Raw genomic sequence first — 20,460 nt, 5'->3', positions numbered from 1 at the left:
CTCTGAGCTGAATTCCAGGCCTACAGTAATCACTACTCTCACCTAACTAACTCTGGTACCCTTTGTCTTAAACGCTGAGCAATCTTGGTCTCTCTCGAGCCTCACTAGAGTGCCCAGCAGACACAAGATGTTTCTAACACACTTCACAGATATGCCATATGGTAGGAGGGCATCGTGCAAGATTGCCAATAACCACAGTAAGGAAGGGACTGCTAATTTTTAGGCCTCAACTCTGGAATCATCTTTCAGTGTTCTTGAAGGCATATTGCTACTCTAATGCAGCCATCTGGGGAATGAACCAGTGGATGGAAAATCTCTCTCTCTCTCTCTTCCTGTGTGTGTCTGTGTGTGTGTGTGTGTTTTCCTCTCTATAACTCTGATTTCTAAATAAATAAATAAATATTTGTTTTTAAAAAATAGCTAGTCCTAAATTGTTACCATTAACACACCTTACCTGTTCTGAATATTCTTTCTGTCATTTCTAAGTGGTTGAAGGAAAGTAAGTAAGTCATTTTAGCGCCTACATCTGGCACCAACTATATTTGGTCGTTCCAGTTACATCAAGAGAAAGGTTATGATTGAGTGGAAGGATTAAGTGACTTACAATCCCCTGATGAAGGCGATAGAATACGAACCAACATAGGACAGAAGGATAGAAATATCTTTTGTCAGGCATTTCCTGAAGCAAAATCATGCAGGCAGGAATGATTCATATCATAAAGGCAACTTCACAAAACAAATTTCTTACAAAGAAGCAGTGATGTGCCTATAACAATAGTGAATGAAAAATAATCCACTATCCACACCTACTTTGAAGACACAATGTGCAGATAATGAGCAGAAGCCAAAGTCAAGACTGTAGGTAATTGTTTTAAAAGACAAGGGCTAAAGGGAAGAAGAAAGTACTTTCCAAGCATGGAATTAGGGTTCTGGGAGTCAGAATCCAATTGCATTAACAGTATGAGGCTCTTTATTCTTTTCCTTAATTATTTAAGCTGATTTCAGGTATTCATGCCATGAATATGGTCAAGGTACAGAGGTTTTGGAGGACATGAAATTGTCCAGGGATGCACTAAAAATAATTTAGTCTACATTAGAAAGTTTCCAATGTAAAAGCATTTGTTGGAATTTCAAAAATGGACTATTTTATTTCAATTCAAGTCGTGACAATGACTCTCAGGACTGGTGGAGCCTCAGTACATCATCTGGAGACATTTGACACATAACACAGCCATCAACTCATGGGAACTAGGCCCCAGAATATCTCCTATCTATTGAACACAAGTTAGACACCAAGCACTCTGTTAGGTCAATTATATATATTTGTAAAATCTCATTTAGTCCAAAAAAAGCATTATAAAGTCTTATTAAGAGATATGAATATTGTAATTCTGAAACTTTAAATAACTTCCTGAGATCACACAGTGGTTTACTAGAAGGCTGAGAATTGATATAAGACCAGTTTTACTCCATCATACTCTCCTCTGTAGATTCACATGGAAAGTGATGAAGCTGTCTTTAGTAACTCCAGCTCTTCAATCATTTACAGAGGTAAATCTTACATCATTTTTTTTTCTGGACATAGGTGCTATGAACTGAATATTAATGTTCCCCCAAATTATTGTGTTGAAGCTGTAGTTTCCATGATATTTGAAGCTCTGAGAGGTACTAGGGTTAGATGAGGTCAGGAGTATGGAGTCCCCATGATGGAATTCATGACCTTATAAGGAGATGATGAGAATAAGACCATAGCTCCCTCCTTCTCATATGAGGATGTAGCAAGGAGATATTTGTTTATAAACTAACAAGAAGGACCTTACCAGAAAATGATTTCGATCTTGGACTTCCCATCCTTCAATATTATTAGGAATGAATGTCCCAGACACTCAGTCTAGGGTATTTTTTCTATAGCTGCAGAACTGATTAAGACAAAAGGCAAAAGCTAAAGCTCAGAAATGTGACTGTATCAATCGGGCCTGTCTGACAGCTTCTATGTGACAGTTTGTTTTTATAAACACTCCCAGCATTTGGTACTTTGATTTGTAGTGGTAAATGTATGTGGTATGTGGAGTACAGTTTTTTACTTCACCATTGTGATGTTAATTTTAGGTGAATATTTGACTGGGTTAAGAAATAACGAGAGAACTGGTAAAGCATCACTTTTGCTGTGCCTGTAGAGATGTTTCCAGATAATGGCATGTGATTTCGAGTGATGAATATGGAGTTACAGGAATGAGTAGGGCAGGTTCACCTTCGGTGTGGGCAGGCATCATCAAATCATCTGTGGATCCAGATAGAACAAACTTGGAGCTGGGATAGAATTTTCTTCCCTGCCTTTGGAAATCAGCATTCCAGCTTCTTTGGTTTCAGATGCCGGGACATAACACCAGCACACTGCTGGCTTCTCAGACCTTCTGCCTTGAACTGAGAGTTACTCCATTGGCTTCCATGGTTCTGTGGCCACTGGACTTGGCCTGAACTGTGCAAACAGTATTCTGCTTGCAAATAGGCTGTCATAGGACTTCTTAGTTTCTGTTTTCACATGAGCAAATTCTCTAATAAATCTCCTCTAGTATTCATCATCTGTCTATCTATCTATCTATCTATCTACCCTCTATCCATCATCTATCTATTTATCATCTGTCTCTATCATTTATATATCATCTACCAAACTATGTATCTACATATCTATCTATCTGGGTATCATTTCTGTTATCTACCAATCATCATCAGTTATCTCCTACTGGTTCTTTCCCTCTGAAGAACTCTAATAAGATTACTAACCAGCTATATGATATTTGGTGATGTATCCTTTCTAAATGTTTCTTCAGTCACCTGTGAACTGGGAAAAATCATAATAGTACTCACTTCACAGGACCAACAAAATTATGTGAGACACTATACGTAAAGTGGCTGGTTCTTACTCTGTGTTTATGTTAAGCAACTAGACTTAGAAAAATCTAACTTTGATGGGCAAAAAGCAGTATTGCTGAAAATAAGATTCCAAGAATTTTAAAAAGTTGTTCATCTGGTTCTTTAAGAATGATTGTAAATATTTTTTATTGAGTGTCAAAGAGATCCATTAAGAGCTTATTGCTACAAACATACAGCACAAAAAGATCATTTTTGAAAAACCAATACAATAAGAAATGCATGAAAAATTAAATTAAATTGGTAATCAAATAAATGTACAATGAAATAACACTGAGCTCTAATTTATTATACATTAATCATCTCCTGAAAGATAGTACTCAGTGACTAAAAGAGTCCAAAAAAAAGTAATTTTATACATTGCTGACAAAGACTAAAATTTTTGATAGTAATGAAATGTTTTTCAGAAAATATATAAAAATGATATTAACTAAATATCAGTTCTAATTCCGAGAACTCTCACTAAGGATATAACCCACAGGATGAGAAGACACTGTAGATGCAGATTTTTATTATAGTATAATTTTTTTAAGATTTATTTATTTGAAGGCAGAGTTACAGACAGAGAGAGAGAGACAGAGAGAGAGGTCATCCATCCTCTGGTTCATTCCCCAAATGGCCTCAATGGCTTTAGCTGGGCTGATCTGAAGCCAGATGCCAGGTGCTTCTTCCAGGTCTCCCATACAGGTGCAAGGGCCTAGGCATTTGGGTCATCTTCTACTGCTTTCCCAAGCCATCAGCAGAGAGCTAGATTGGAAGTAGAGCAGTCAGGACTAGAACTGACTCCCATATGGAATACTGGCACTGCAGGCAGTGGCTTTAACTGCTATGCCACAGCGCCAGCCCCCCAAAAATTATATTTTAACAGTTACTATTTTCCTGTTGAGACCAGGAGAAGCACCTGGCTCCAATGTGCCGGCCGTAACGGCCACTGGGGGGTGAACCAATGGAAAAAGGAAGACCTTTCTCTCTGTCTCTCTCTCTCTCACTGTCTAACTCTGACTGTCAAAAAATTTAAAAAGGAAAAAAAAAAAAAAGATGTCATTCTGTTCATCCCTTTTGGGCTACTTTGTCTTTAATTCTTAGGAAGGGCTTTTTCTTGTTACTTCGTACTTGTAACAGCAACTCTGAAGTGTCTATCTTGACTAGTACAACATCAAGCCAACCAGGAATGAGTTCTCGTTGCTATTTTTCTGGATTATATATCTCACGTTCCTCTTTATTTGCAGATCTAATAACATCTGTGAAATCCGGACATTAAAGATATTATATTGTGTTCCTCCATGGATTTTAAAAAATAATTGTAACTTTCCTGTATTCAAACTGTAACCTCACTTTTTCCCATGGAAAGCGGCAGCTGATAACAGCTTATTATTTCACAGCATCCAGCTGCTGCTATTGGCTTTGTCCACTGAGGCTGTCCACTGTCACTGCATGGTAATCAGCTGGAGACCCAGGCAAAGCATATTTTCACAATTTTAAGTTCACATTACCATGATTACCCTGCTTCTGGAAATTCATTCTTATATTTCCAGATGTTCTCGCAGCTTCAGGCCCATTGCCCTGCTGTTTCAATCTAATAAGTCTTTATGTTTTCCCTTGTCTGATCTGTGTATGAGTTAGGGAGTGCACTTAGTTTAAAAAAAAAAAAATAAGAAGACAAAGCAAAACAAAAACCAGAACATGCACAATCTCACGTCATGACTCTTTCAAGATTGAATTCCCCTGTGGTCTTTGTCTGCTTTATTGGCCAGACATTCAGGACTCTGCTTTGTAAATCAGGCCATCAGTTGGGGATTTCTGCAGAACTTAATACACATTTTGGTTCTCACCACTTCTGCAGTTCTCTCATTTACAGAATTTACCTGTGAAATACGCACTTGCCCCTCTAGGACTGAGTTCTTTCTTTTGCCTCCTGGAGCTGGCTAGGCAGTAAGATGATGCCTTCTCTGGAGTGTGTGCTAGGGGACATTCTCAGGTATTTCTTACCCTTTGTAAGTACTTGGATTCAAGAATAAAATTTCCTCAGGCTTTTATTTGCATTTGAATACTTCCTATTATCTTTGAATAGCTGTGTGGTTTTAAAAACATTATGTCTAGATTTTATAAGTTTCATTTGTGGGAAGATTCTTGGGACATCTCTTTGCCACCATTATCAGAAAACCACCCAACACCCAACACAGACCACCCATATTTGGTCCCCTTCATGGACCAATTTCTATAGCTGCCGTTGCCTTTCCCTTCTGTAATGACATTGAGACTTGAAGTTTAAATAGTTGTTTTTAAAGGGTTCTACTGTTAAATAAATCTTGGAAAGACCTTTCTACTTGCACTCAATAGATCTGCATTCTAATTTTGTTTAATTTGAGCTGTTGCTTCACTGCCCTGTATCATTGCTCTTTCTTCTAAAGAAATGGGATGAGACAAACAATAATTTCTGTTGAAATGTTCTATATTTTTCTCCTATGGCCAAGTCATTAAACATGACCTCTACTAATTTACAGACATAGGAATTGCCTAGGCTAACTTCATCCTGCTTCAATTTTCCCAGAAGAGAGGCTACTTGTCAACTGAGATGTTCTCATGAATTGAATAAAGCATTTTATCTATTGTCTCTATGGCTCTTTACATCCTGTTTTCAATTCCAATGCCAAAATGGTCAATAGGCTCATTACTCTCAAGGTGAATTTTGCAATGTTCTCTAATTTCCCAACCAAAGTGTCTCATTTTTCTTCCCTCGATTTGCTGTCAATTTTCTCCCTTTCTTTGTCTCTCTGCTATCACTCAACTCTAATTTCCAATTCCTTCGCAGGATTTTTATATCAGGTTGCATTGTTCCTAAGTAAAAGAAAAACTACCATTGTCTGTCTTGGCTCAGAATATTTTTGCTCTTTGCACAAATCAAAAGATAGATGCTGAGCTATATTTTCTCTGCTGAATGACAAAGTCAACAAAATAAGAAATATGTCAAGAAAAATATCAGGTGTTAGCTAGAGATGGAAAATAACAAAGTGAACAAAGTGTAGAAAGAATTCTGCCACAAATGAAGTCCTCACAAGCTATGAGTCAGTTTATATCTTTATTTTCTTGCCATATTTATGGAAAAGAAACATTCATGTTATTAAGTCTAGCATGCTATTTGCTACATGTATTAAATATATGTTAAATTACTTGACCTTAAAAAAAATGGCAAGAGACAGTGAAGAAACAAACTGTCTCCTACTCACTGTTGCCACCAAAAGTCATGGGAAGATGGAAAGCTCTATGCAGAGTTGACTGATCATTGGATTCGGAAAGTAGGCATGTCTGTGGGCCAAGAGAGTGGATGTGCAACTCAAGGATAAACTTCTTTTGAAGGTGACAGTATGAGTGATGAGTTAGAAAAGGAAAGGTCAGAGATGTCAAGCAATTTGTTTGGCTATTTTTCCCACTAAATAAACCAAATTACTTCTAATTACTCGGATTTGAAATCCTATTATGCGAAATATCTGCTCGTTCTGACAGTTCAAACAAGCTTAAGTCATTTTTCAGTGTTAGTAAAGGATCAGTTGCCTTCATGTCATCAGGATGGCAACACCACAGTACATTTTCCTTGTATGTATTGAATGCACAGACAGAATATATTAATTTAATTATCATGAAATTGTGAGCCAAATATTTAAAAACATGTTCATTTCAATTTATTTATAATGGACACTGATATCAATATGTGTTAATTATATATATATAATATTTAGATTGTGTGTGAATTTAGAATCAATTTATGAAAGAATTTAAAATATTATTTAGAAATCCAATATATATTTTAAAAATATTTATTTATATATTTGGAAGACAGAGTTACAGAGGAAGAGAGATCTCCCATCACTGGTTCACTCTGAAAATGTTCCCAATGACCTAGGCTAGATCAGTCCAAAGCCAAGAGCCAGGAACTCTATCGGGGTTTCCCATGTGAATGGCAGGAGCCCAAGCACTTGAGTCATCATGTGCTGCCTCTCAGGTTGTCTTACAGAGAGCTGGATTGGCAGTGAAACAGCTGAGAGCCAAATCAGTGGTCTAATATGTGCTGTTGGCATCTCAATGGCAGCTTAACCTGCTGTGCCATATCACTGGCCACCCAACTATCTATAAAAGCAAATGATGTCTTACCTGTTGAAAAATTTTTAAACATTAGTTTTCTGTTAGCATTTGTTTTATAATTCAGTCATGCTCCACATATGATGTTTAGCCCAAATTCAGCCTGTATATATCACTTTGGTTGCATAAGAGTACATTGCTCAGTGATGTAAGACAGCCATTTTAGTTTTGTAAGTATACTCTGTGATGTTGACACAGCAAGTTTATCTAAAGATGCAGTTTTCAGAACATGTCTTCACTGTTAAGCAATGCATGACCGCAGGTTGATTTGTCGGTTGCTGAATTTCTGAAACTGGATTTAAAAATAAAGCAAAGCAGAATACACCAAAAACTTTCCTCACATGACCTTTTATAGATACGACTTCAATCATGGATATTTTACATGAGTATGGTACTATATTTTGATTTAATGTGAAATATGGACATGCCAGAGTTTTTAAAGGATAGACTCCTTATTTGCTTGTGAATGAATACAAGGCTGGAGATTGCAGAACCCAAATCTGGATCAAAACCCCTTATCATCCAATCATTTTGTCTGGTGACAGGGGCTAAAACGGGGGAAGATTTCCTAATAGCAGCCTGAGGTGGACATTTAGGAAAAGAGAAGTATATTTTCAGTAAGAAAGTGTAAACTTTTTAAAAAAAAAATCATTGATATGTAGCCAACATTAACATAAATGTGCATATTCAAGCTAGTAAACTTTTGTATTTATAAACTATCTTTACAATTATCACTAATGTGTGAAACACAATGAAGTATATTAATATTGGTTATATTGACTTTAAACAGATATGATGACTATGTTGCTACAATTTGAAGCTATCATGTCTCTACATTTATCCATAATTATAAATATTATTTATCTAAAATAAATGCTTAATAGAAATTGTTTTTCTTATATATATATATTTACTTACCTTTCAATACTTAAATTTCAACAGCTCTGGACAAAGATAAATATTCTGCAAAAATGGTGGACCATAATCATACATATGCATGGTAAGACTGATAAATAAACAAAGAAAGCATGTGAATAAGAATAAACTCATGGGGTGTGTCTGTGTAACCCAGAAGTTAAGGCACCTGCATCCCTGGGTTTGATTCCTGGTTCTGTCTCTTGACTTGAGATTCCTGCCAATGTAAACCCTGGCAGGTTGTAGTGATGGTTCATGGAACGAGCTTCCTGCTACTCACATGGGAAATCTGGATTGAATTTTTGACTCCAGGCTTCATCTGGGGAGTGAATCAGTGGATAGAAGCCTTTTCTGTTTGTATGTCTCTCTCTCTCTCTCTTTTTTAAGATTTTATTTATTTATTTGAGAGGTAGAGTTACAGACAGATAGAGGGAGAGACAGAGAGAAAGGTCTTCCCTCCATTGGTTCACTCCCCAAATGGCCGCAATGGTTGGAGCTGCACTGATCCAAAGCCAGGAAAAAGTTGCTTCCTCCTGGTCTCCTAAGCGGGTGTAGGGGCCCTAGGACTTGGACCATCTTCCACTGCCTTCCCAGGCCACAGCAGAGAGCAGGATTGGAAGAGGAGCAACCAGAACTAGAACCAGCACCCACATGGGATGCCGGCACCTTAGGCAGAGGATTAACCTAGTGCGCCACGGCGCCGGCTCCCTGTATGTCTCTTTCAAATTGTTTTTTAATTAAAAAAAGAAAAGAACTTTTTAAAAAAGAGACAGTAAACTTATAATAGTACATGCAAGTATTGGGGAGGTTAGGATAAGGAAGGGGTCATTATGAATGAGAAATTTTACTCAATTTCTAAGAAACAGAAGGAGGAGAAATCAGAGAGGAAACAAGTGGAAGAAACAGAAACTTGAGGTGGCTTTTGGGCACAGTGAACTTGTCGCCAGACTTTACTCCCCAAAAATAATCACATGATATTTTCCACATGTCCTGGGAAGTTGAGCACAGCTTCAGAGAAATGCTAATCTCTATGTGGGTATTATGCGCTTTGGCAAGGCTTGAACCAGAAAGCCCAGCGCCACATGAGTAGTCACCCTGCCTTGCACATGTAAAGTGACTGCAGTCAAATGCCACTCCTGGATGACCCGCTGAAGAAAATGGCTTTATGTACATAAGCCCACAGCACTGGCCACATTTGCAAAGGAGTAGCTCTTTGACAGATTTCATCTGCCTTTTTGAGTATTTTTTTCTCATTGGAGAGTTCTGTTTTAGTAATATATATCTTCTTGGAAAATTAATCTTTTCATTCTTGCTTTAAAATATTTTTTTCATGGAGTTTAATCACAGTCAATTTTGATTATTTAAACTTTCTTTAAATATGTGGCTTTTTCCTCAGCTTCATTTATTGTTTGTCTATTGTTTTTCTTCTTTTCTTTTGATTAGGTTAAAGTTTGAGCTGTTCCAATTAAAGTTATTAAATTTTTTTAAAGATATTTTTTTCTTTGAGAGGTAAAGTTACAGAGAGAAGGAGAGGCATGGAGAAAGGTCTTCAATCCACTGGTTCACTCCCCAAATGGCCAAAATGGCAAGAGCGGAGCCGATCTGAAGCCAGGAGCCAGGAGCTTCTTCCAGGTTTCCTATGTGGGTGCAGGGGTCGAAGCACTTTGGCCATCCTCCACTGCTTTCCCAGACTGTACCAGAGACCTAGATCAGAAGAGGAGCGGCCAGGACTCAAACCAGCTCTCATATGGGATGCCAGCACTGCAGATGGAGGCTTAGCCCACTATGCCAGAGCACAGGCCCCCAAGTTATTAAATTTTGTGTTACTTCATACATTGCAATTCTAGGTTGATGATGATGGGATGATGCTATATTTGTTTTATTTTAATATTTAGATGATATTATTTTCAAGTATTTTAAGGAGTAAATACTTTTTTCAAACAAAATTTTCAGTAGAATCCAAAAATATAAATCAGATTAAAGAACTATTTAACTAGTAAAACTTCCATTTATATGCTTAGTTAAGACATTTATTTATTAATGACAATGAATTTGTGCTTTACAAAAATTGTTGAAAACTACAGTCAAGGATTATAATGACAAACAAATCTGCTCCATCAGCCAATGAAGCTCTGGATCATTTTTAAAGCAGTTGCAGCTAACAAAATCTTTTATTCAGTCACTTTGTATCCTTGAAATATTCTTGAATTAAACTGAACAGAGTACTTAAATAAAGAGTGGAGATTTGTTTCCATGTCACTTATTAGGAATGCTGTAATGATCTATTACAGTTCTTGTTTTGGAGGGAGGCAGCAAGCAGTTTCTCTAGCCAATTCATGTTTCTATTTTTAGGAATTGATTTTTGTTACAGAAGGTATTCAACTGTACACTTGTTTTTTTTTTTTTTAAAGTACATAGGTGGGGGTAAGCATTTGGCAAAGTGGTTAAGAAACCTCTTGGGGTGCCCAAGTTCAAGTCCCAACTCTGATTCTTATCCAGCATCCTGCTAATCACACAGTAGGAGGCAGCAGATGATGACTCAAGCACTCAGCTTCCTGCCACCCAAATGGGACACCTGGAGAGAGTTCCTGGCTCCAGGCTTCTACCTGCTCCAGCCCCCACTACTGCAGGCATTTGAGGAGTGTGTCAGTATATGAGAGATTACTCTCTGTCTTTCTCTGTCTCTTGGCCTGTCAAATAAATTATTTTTTTAATTGAAAAGAAAAAGCACATAGATGAAGCTATCAACTGTTAACGAAAATTATCAATAGGATCACAAATATAAGGGATCTTCAAAAAGTTTATGAAAAATGTAAAAAGAACTATGCATTGGTTTCTATTTTTTCCACCAAAATAAACAACTTTTAATTTAATTTTCCACAAAATTTTAAAGTATCCTCATATTTAATTTTAAGTTGAATTTGAATAATTTTAAAATTTTTTTAAAAAATATTTATTTATTTATCTGAAAGGCAGAGTTACAGAGAGAGAGAGAGAGAGATCTTTCAATCACTGGTTCACCCTCCAAATGGCCACAAGGCCAGAGCTGGGACAATCTGAGGCCAGTAGCCAGGAGCTTCCTCAAGGGTGTACCACATGGCTGCAGGAGCCAAAAGACTTGGGCCATCTGCTGCTGCTTTCCCAGGTGCATTAGCAAGGAGTTGAATGGCAGTGGAACAACCAGGACCCGAACCGATGCCCATATGGGATGCTGGCACAGCAGAACAAGGTTTAACCTGCTGTATCACAGTGCCAGCCCCTAAATAGTTTTTTATTTTTGTAACTAAAATTTTGTTTGTGGCTTAGATGTAACAATGTATATTGTCTACTTGAGCTGGTTTAACTCAATAAGACATATAGTAGAATATACCTTGGGTTTTTAGAAAACTTTTTGGATACAACACTAAATGTGTGAAACATGAAAGAAAAATTATGAACTTGGGCTCCATTAGAAATAGAAGCCTGTGCTATGTAAAGGACACTGATGAGAGAATGAAAAGACAAATCACACACTGGGAGGAAATCTTTGGAAGCCAAACATCTGATAAAGGACTTGTGTTGAAAGTACACAAAGGACTCTTGTTTTTAAAAATAAGGTATATTTATTTGAAGGGCAGAGTGACAGAGAGAAAGAGGGAGAATCTGAGAGAGAATGAAAGAAACATCTTCCAACTGCAGTTAACTCCCCAAGTAGCCTCAACAGCTGGGGTTGAGCTGGGATGAAGCCAAAGTCAGGAACTCCATGCAGGTCTCCAACATGGGTGGCAGGGGCCCAAGCACTTGGGACATATTCTGCTTTCTCAGGAACATTAGCAGGAGCTGGATTTGAAGTGGAGCAGCCAGAAAAGGAACCAGAGCTCTGTTATGGGATGCCATACGATATGGTGGCTTAACCTACTGTGTCACAACACAGCCCCACAAAGGACTCTTAACACTAAAACACAAAACAACACAGTTTAAAAATGGGCAAAGATCTGAGCAGACAGCCCATTGAAGATACACAATGGCAAATAAGCATTTGAAAAGATACCCAATATCATATGATATTAGGGAACCGCAAATGAAAATGACCAGGAAATAGACTGCACACCCAGCTGCTAACGATGCTGGCTTCAAGTCCCATCAGAGTATGTGCGATCAGGTTTCTTTTTCAGAGAGTGAATACTGTCTCCACAGAACCTACAAATGGCTCTCATAAACTTCATTGTACAGGATTACTTCAGGGTAGCCGTAATATTTTGTATGTTTTAAACAACTCAATTTTTAGCAATCAATGCAGTCATTATGTTGAAGATTTAAAGTTTTTTTTTCTTCTAGCCAATCATTTGTACTTTTTTTTTTCCTTAATCGGCTGCTATTTTCAATCAAGTACAATTGCCTGAAAGTTAGAGTCACATTCCACTGATTAGAGTTGTCTTCTAATGATTAATGAATCAGTCTGAAATTCACACTATGCTTATTTAGACCATGATAGCGTCATTCAGTAATGAACTTTTAAGAGGTTATTTATTTCCCGTTGCCATATTTCTAATCAAGTGCTCATATGCATAATGAACGCGCTTCAAGCAAATCTGTTTTTTGCCTTGTTTACAAGAGTCATCATCATGGCAAACCATGAGCAAGTTGAGATGAATTGCCTAGACAGAGCTGAATGTGAATTAACTTAATTCAAGCATTCATAAACAAGTAAATACAATTGTCTTTCAAGTGCTAAGAAAAGCAGAGAAAACAGAAAGTGAAAAGGCCGTGGAGGGAGGGAGTCTGGAGGGTGTGTTCAAAAACTAGCAGGGAGAGTAGCCAGAGAAGAGTCAGTTACAGGAAATTGGTAGGTGGTTAAGGCAAAGAGATACTCAGGGAGACTGGGAGGGGTTATGGAGACTTTACAAGGTTTTGAGCAAGGGAGTGGCAGGACGGTTCCTAAATTTAAAAGAACCATTACCTGATATGTGGAAAACAGATTATACGCAAAAAGAGGAGAGACCAGAAGACTGCAGGGTGGAGACTGTGGCTTTACCAAGGTAATAATAGTGTATAGGTGATCTGATTCCAGTTATATTTTGAAGGAAGAGCCTATTTGATGCACAAATGGATTGGATGTTCAGAAAGGAACAAAATATAATGAATCAGATGACTAACTTGAGCACTTAGAAGAGTAATTGTACCACTTACTGAACTGGGGAAATCAAATTCTTGATGTATGTTTTGCCATGCCACTTTGGTATCCAAATGGGAATATAGCATAGGCAGGTAGATAGATCAATTGTAATTCAGGGGAACAGCATTAGCCCAGTGTCTTTTAACATTATTTGGTTGGTCTTGATGCCAAATGTTCTTTTTAGATCTAAATTGCAGTATTAACAATAGAATAACTGTAATGTCAACATACATTGAAAGAGTTTTCAAGCCGGTGCTGTGGTATAGCAGGTAAAGCCACCGCCTGAAGTGCTGGCATCCCATATGGGCGCCGGTTTGAGTCCTGTTGCCCCATTTCCAATCCAGCTCTCTCCTATGGCCTGGGAAAGCAGTAGAAGATGACCCAAGACCTTGGGCTCCTGCACCCGTATGGGAGACCTGGAAGAAGATCCTGGCTCCTGGCTTTGGACCAGGATAATTCTGGCTGTTACTGCCAACTGGGGAGTGAACCAGTGAATGGAAGACCTCTTTCTCTGTGCCTCTGCCTCTCTGTAACTCTGCCTTTCAAGTAAATAAATAAATCTTAAAAAAAAGTTTTCTTTGAGTTTGAGACTTGTAGTAGAGTAACCCCTGCCTTCACAATGAAGGCATTTATTGCCTCAACTTCTAGGCAAGTGGGTAAGTACAACTTGCCATTCCTTCTGAAGGGGGCTTAAAGGGGCCCTTTGCCTCAATTTGAGGACTCTTACATGGACATCGCATTTCAATTTCTTCTTCTGCTTCTTCCACTGTACAGCACAAAGTGTTCCTGAGAGCGTGAGACCTCTGAGACACACGTCTCTGTCTCAGAATCTGGTTTTCAGGGAGGCCCAAGTTAGGCCAGAAATATCCTATAGGAGTGAATATTAAAAAATAAAATGATATGAGGTTGAAAAAAAAGGTGATAGGAATACTAATGATACAATTGAACTTGGGATTATTCGCATTTTTGTAGTAACTATCCAAGATTACTGATTAAAGAATATTATTCAATTAACCTATATCCTGTTCAGAATTATCTCACAAAATGTAATTTGTCTAGGCAGAACCAGAATTTTGTGGCAAATACGGATGCCATTTGCCTTATGTTGTGTTTAAAGTTTAATTTTAGGTGAAACCACAGGCCATTTCACTTAAAGTACATTTTAACAGCCATTATACTTAACAAAAGCAGAAAATAAACTGAGCCAAATAACAGTCCAATTGCAAAATTACCTCAGAACAACATGATCGGTTCATAATTTTTATAATTCAAAACCTTCACAGAAGACACTGGGATCAAACTCCGAAAGCTTTTGTGCGAATTCCCACCTGTCAATCAAATACTCATTTTCTGAACATGTTGCTTTTCATCGTTTCAAAAAGTTGACACTTCTATGATTAAGATTATTCCCTCTTTTAAAAACATCTTCCCCTGATTTCCTATGTTTTCCAGTATTTTTTTAAAAACACTGATAAATGGTGTTTTGATAGATTCAGTTTGTTTATTAGACTTCTTATAAATCAACAAACTTTAAGAAACAGAATGTTTCATCTTTCTAAATTCTTAAAGTATTTAAACCTGTTGAGTGGATTTCCTTTACTTTTATTATGTATTTACTAATATTAAAGTAAATGTTTTTTGAAAATGTGGGAAGAAAAGCATGACTACAAAAAGGGAGATACATTAGAAAACTCATTACTTAGGTTTTTAAAAAAGATTTACTTATTTATTTGAAAAGCAGAGAGAGAGAGAGAGAGAGAAAGATCTTCCATCTACTGGTTCACCCCCCAGATGACCCCAACAGCAAGGTCTAGCCTTAAGCAAGGAGACTGAAGCTCCATGTGGGTTTCCCACATGTGTGGCAGGGGCCCAAACACTTGGCCATCATTATCTTCTTTCCTAAGTGCATTAGCAGGGAGCTGGATCAGAAGTAGAGCATCTGGGATTTGAATCTGCATTCTCATATTGGATGTCTGGTCCTATGTGGCGACTTAACTCACTGTACCACAATGCCAGCCTCACTTAGTGAGTTTTAAAAGTTCAGTACAAAATAGGAGACATATGCTTTAAAAAAACTCGTTGGTTTTAAAACATAATGCATCTGAATTGTCTATTAACCAGATTTTTGGAAATTGCTGATCTTTTCTCTATTTCTTTAGAATTTCAGCATTTAATTTCTTATTGTTATTAGGATAAAACTGTATCTTATTTTTAAAAATTTTAATTAATTCATTTCATTTTATTTGAAAGGTAGAGAGAGACAGACAGATCTTCCATCCACTGGTTCATTCCCCAAATGCTGACAACAGCCCGAGATGGGCCAGGTAGAAACCAGGAGCATGGAACTCAACATGGGTCTTGCACGTGGGTGGCAGGGACCTTGATACTTGAGTCATCATTACTGTCTCCCAGGGTGCACATTAACAGCAAACTGGATTAGTAGTGGAAGAGCCAGGAATTGAATCAGGCACTCCAACATGGGGTGTGGGCATCCCAAGTAGCATTTTTTTAAAGATTTATTTTATTTTATTTATTTGAAAGTCAGAGTTACACAGAGAGAGAAGAGAGAGAGAGAGAGAGACAGAGAGAGAGAGAGAGAGAGGTCTTCCATCCGATGGTTCACTCCCCATTTGGCCACAATGGCCAGAGCTGCGCTGATCTGAAGCCAGGAGCCAGGAGCTTCTTCCAGGTCTCCCACATGGACGCAGGGGCCCAAGGACTTGGGCCATCTTCTACTGCTTTCCCAGGCCATAGCAGAGAGCTAGATCAGAAGTGGAGCAGTTGGGGTTCGAACCAGCGTCCACATGGGATGCTGGCACTGTAGGCGTCGGCTTTACCTGCTGTGCCACAGTGCCGGCCCCACATCTTAACTGTTGTGTCAAATGTCTGCCCCTAAAATTTATCTTAACTGAGAACATGAGCAAAGCTATTTAGATTATTTTAATGCGAAATTACACTATTTCAAATTATATTTCATAAAGAAAATGAAAAATTGTTTTCTTAAAAGTTTTAACAACTGAGGTGATCTTTAATGTTTTGAAGGAAATTTCAAGTTTAAACTCTCTGGCTTAAAGTTCATTGTGGAATTTTGTTTTTATTTTTCTTTCCTTGTGACACATCTGAGTAAGAAAATTGTAGTGTGATTTAAGAAAAATTGAGGGGATCCATTATGTTTTATATCTCTTTAACTTTCACAGGTTTCTTTGTTGCTTAAGCTATTCTTGATACAAACTGTAAAACTTTCTCAGTTTCTTTATCCTGACTAATGCAATTCAGTGGCCCAGCATGGTTCTATGTCCCCTCAAAAACCAGTCAGCAAATTGGAGCTGAATTAGATTTTTCGCTTGTGCACTTCCATAAGGGAAACCCATGAACCACATGTGAACCTAACATGGGCACATTTCAGCATGATGGCAGAGGAAACTTCAAGCAATTACAACCGCACAGCGTTTAAATGAATAGTGAGTTACCATCCCTTGCTATGCTTAGAGCAAGAATTGATGTTTCATCCTGTTACTATGACTTTTTCTCTGTGTGGAATGGATTTCATGCCCCTTAAAATCATGAAGTTTTCAAATTTACATTAAAAATCTTCAAGTTGAACCAACAAAGCTGCTTTTATTCCTCCCAGTGCTACAAGGTCTACTCACAAAGAGAGTCCACTAGCCAGTGTGAATTGTTCTTGAACTTACTGCCTCTGAGTTTGCCATGGAAGGGTCAACTCTTGGGTCACACTGGGAATGAAGCCTTACTCTGTTATCTTCACAGAGAATTTCTTCATTGCCCCGTGGAGGGTGAACCTTGTAAAGTCATTCAAAAATATTTCAAGTTCAGCTATTTGTGGTTGGCAGGATAATAACCCCTGAAGATGTCCAAGTCCTGTCTCTGGGATCATTGAATATGCCACTTAATGGCAAAAGGGGATTTTGCAGATATGATTAAGATTAATTACATTGAGGGGCCGGTGCTATGGCGCAGTAGGTTAATCCTCTGCCTGTGGTGCCGTCATTCCATGAACCAGGGTGCTGGTTCTAGTCCTGGCTGCTCTTCTTCCATTCCAGTTCTGTGCTGTGGCCCAGGAAAGCACTAGAAGATGGCTCAAGTGCTTGCGCCCCTGCACCCGCATAGGAGACCAGGAGGAAGCACCTGACTCCTGCCTTAGGATTGGCTTAGCTCTGGCTGTTGTGGCCATTTGGAGAGTGAACCAATGGAAGGAAGATCTTTCTCTCTGTCTCTCCCTCTCACTGTCTGTAACTCTACCTCTCAAATAAATAAATAGAATCTTAAAAAAGTATTAATTACATTGAAATGGGGAGATTAATCAGTTGGGCTCAAATCTAGGATGAAGAGTATGTCAATGTTGTGAGAGAAGTGAGGACAGAAGCAAGGTCAGAGCAATGGTGTGTTATAAACTTTGAAGCAGGTGGAACATGCCCATGAGGAAAGGAACGTGGGCAGCTCTAGAATTTGAAGAAGTCAAGAACATGGAATCCCTTCTACAGCCTCCACCAAAATAAGCAGCCCTGCCAACACCTTGAATGATATGAGTAGATGAATGCAGACACATGAATGATAGGAGAATGAAGCCTTTGGGATGCTTGTCAATCAGTATCTATTGTTGCATCTTGGGAAGGGAGGGTTGTCAGCTCTGAATAATATCTCTTCCATGACAACCTCCTGAATGGCATCCTTTCTTAGCAACCTTGGTGGCAGGTCTCTCAGTGGTACCTGTGTCAGACTTTTGACCTAGAGAAACTGTGGCATTACAAATTTGTGTTGTTTTAAGTCACTACACTGTGCTCATATAAGGAGACAATAAGAAATTAATATAGCATCTATGAAGCCACCTAGCTTTCTTTTTGCCTGTTAGCAAGAATGTACAAATATCAGAGGGGAGAGCAGCCATCTCTTGCAGAATGTGCGTGTCTGCATTGCTTCACTGTCCTTCTACTGTGTAGATCTGGGTTTCTCCAACCAACCAAAATGACTGAGATAACCAAAATACATGTAATGGATTTCTGAATGATGACTCTGGGATATAGCAAGACCTGAAAGGGTTTTTTAAATCATCATTTTAAAACTATGATCCTCAGCACTGGTTTAGTGTGGTCTACTCACAAAGAGTATTCTGATTGGGTTCTAATTATTTAAAAAATTTCTATCTGTCAAGTCTCAGAACAACTGCTCCTAATCTATTGCTGAGAAGCCAGATATGACAATCAGTGGCATGTGGATCTGTTTCTCACACACACACACACACACACACACACACACACAATGCCTCAGGCACATTTACAAAGTAAAATTAGTAGACTTTTGGTGCCTTCTCAGTTTCCCTCCTGCATCCTTCATTGCCTCTGGGCTATCTTACAGCTCCACATGGGGCCTGTCATTGAATAAAGCTGATCCTACTATAAAATCTTCTCAATCTGCCCTCATTTTCTTTTTTTCTCTAAATAACAAAATAGCTAGGACACTGAAGTTCTTTTCTCTAGCAGGTAGGAAATCGTTAGATCAAAGTGATTCACTTTGGGGCCGGCGCTGTGGCTCACTTAGTTAATCCTCCGCCTGCGGCGCCAGCATCCCATATGGGCACTGGCTTCTAGTCCTGTCCAGCTCTCTGCTGTGGCCCAGAGGGCAGTGGAGGATGGCCCAAGTGCTTGGGCCCCTGCACCTGCATGGGAGACCAGGAGGAAGCACCTGGCTCCTGGCTTTGGATCGGCGCAGCACCAGCCGTAGTGGTCATTTTGGGGGTGAACCAATGGAAGGAAGACCTTTCTGTCTCTCTCCCTCACCAACTCTGTCAAATAAAAAAAAATTAAAAAAAAACCTGATTCACTTTAACAGATGATGTCCTTCCTCCCTCCTTCCCGCCCTCCCTCCTTCTCTCTCTCTCTCTCTTTCTTTTCTTCTCTCTCTCTCTCTCTCTCTGTCTCTTTTGAAAGTTAGAATTACAGAGAGAGGGAGAGACAGAGTGAGATCTTCCATCCACTGGTTCACTTCCCAAGTGGTCACAATGGCCAGGGCTTGAGCAAGGCAGAAGCCAGGAGCCAGGAGCCTCATCTGGGTCTACCATGTGGGTGACAGGGGTCCAAACACTTGGGCCATCTTTTGTTGGCTATTAGCAGGGAGTTGAACTGGAAGTGGAGCAGCTGGGACACAAACCAGTGCCCATATGGTATGCCAGCATTGCAGTCGGCAGCTTTACCTGATGTGCCAAAACACTGGCCCTAGGTGATGGTTTTAATGGGTACAGTGTGGGGCTAGATAAACTAAACAGAAATGCAATCATAGAATTAAGCAAGGACTTATTTTTGAAGGATAGGACTTTATTGTTTCTAACATTTATTTTCATGTTATTTAAAAGGCAGAAAGACAAACAGATCATCCATCCACTGATTCAGTTCCCAAATGCCCACAATATCTGGGATGACCAACCTGAAGCCAGGAGCTAGGAACTCCATCCAGGTCTTCTACATGGGTGACAGGGATCCAGGTACTTAAGCCACCATCTGCTGCTACTTAAGGTGTGTATAATCAGGAAGCTGGATTGGAAGCAGAGCTGGGACTTGAACTAGGCACTCTGATAAGGGGTGTGGGCTGCCCAAGTGGTGCCTTAACCACTGTGCCAAATGTCCACCCTAAGGGGAGCACTTTAAGGAGCCTGTAGCTCCACCATGCCAGCTTCAAGCATTCCTTGACTATCTACTGATACTCACAATATGGCCATGAAATTTCAGTGCAAAGATGCTGGAGTAAGACAAGACTGAATTCAGCTTCAGAGCTGTGCCTGCAGTTGTGAGTGAGCTTCTAGTTATCATTTGTGAAATAAAAATAATAACAATGATAGCCTCTTAGTTTCATTGTGATGTTGAAGTGATGTCATACATGTCCAGTGAGAGTAAGGACTCAGTAAGTGGAAACTGCCATTTACTGCCTGTCTCAGGCCCTGGGTAAGACATCGTGTGAACCACAGAGAAAAAAAAACAATGCAACCCTGGATCGCATGCTCTCTGGCAGCCTCCAGACGTTCCCTGCCTGTGAACTGGCACCCAGAAAAGCAACAACTCTTATTTTACAAAATTAGTTAACTCATTCAAACTTGGCATTTTCCAAATACATTTTTATTTTCCTCATCAACAACCAAAAACCATTACCTACACCCTCAAGTAGATGTAGGTATTCGCTTGTTGCTTTAGAAACCTCATAGTTCAATGGAGGAAAATCCAAAGCACAAAAGGCATAATTAATTTATAGGACTTCCCCCTCTTTAAATGTAACACACTGAAAAATATATGAGTAACTTAGAAGAGAGTATCTTT

At 38.9% G+C, this 20,460-nt stretch overlaps 1 long non-coding RNA gene across 1 annotated transcript in view; it reads left to right on the top strand.

The window, feature by feature from the left end:
• The first annotated feature begins 8,004 nt into the window (after positions 1–8,004).
• The window catches only part of LOC127493948 (uncharacterized), a 46,427-nt gene continuing 33,971 nt past the window's right edge, over positions 8,005–20,460 (top strand). The window contains exon 1 of the long non-coding RNA XR_007924576.2: positions 8,005–8,068. This is a non-coding gene — a long non-coding RNA (uncharacterized lncRNA). The remainder of the gene's footprint in view (positions 8,069–20,460) is intronic.

This window comes from Oryctolagus cuniculus, chromosome 4 (assembly GCF_964237555.1).
Source record: "Oryctolagus cuniculus chromosome 4, mOryCun1.1, whole genome shotgun sequence".
Lineage (NCBI taxonomy): Eukaryota > Metazoa > Chordata > Mammalia > Lagomorpha > Leporidae > Oryctolagus > Oryctolagus cuniculus.
This window is presented reverse-complemented; position numbering and strand designations above follow the sequence as displayed.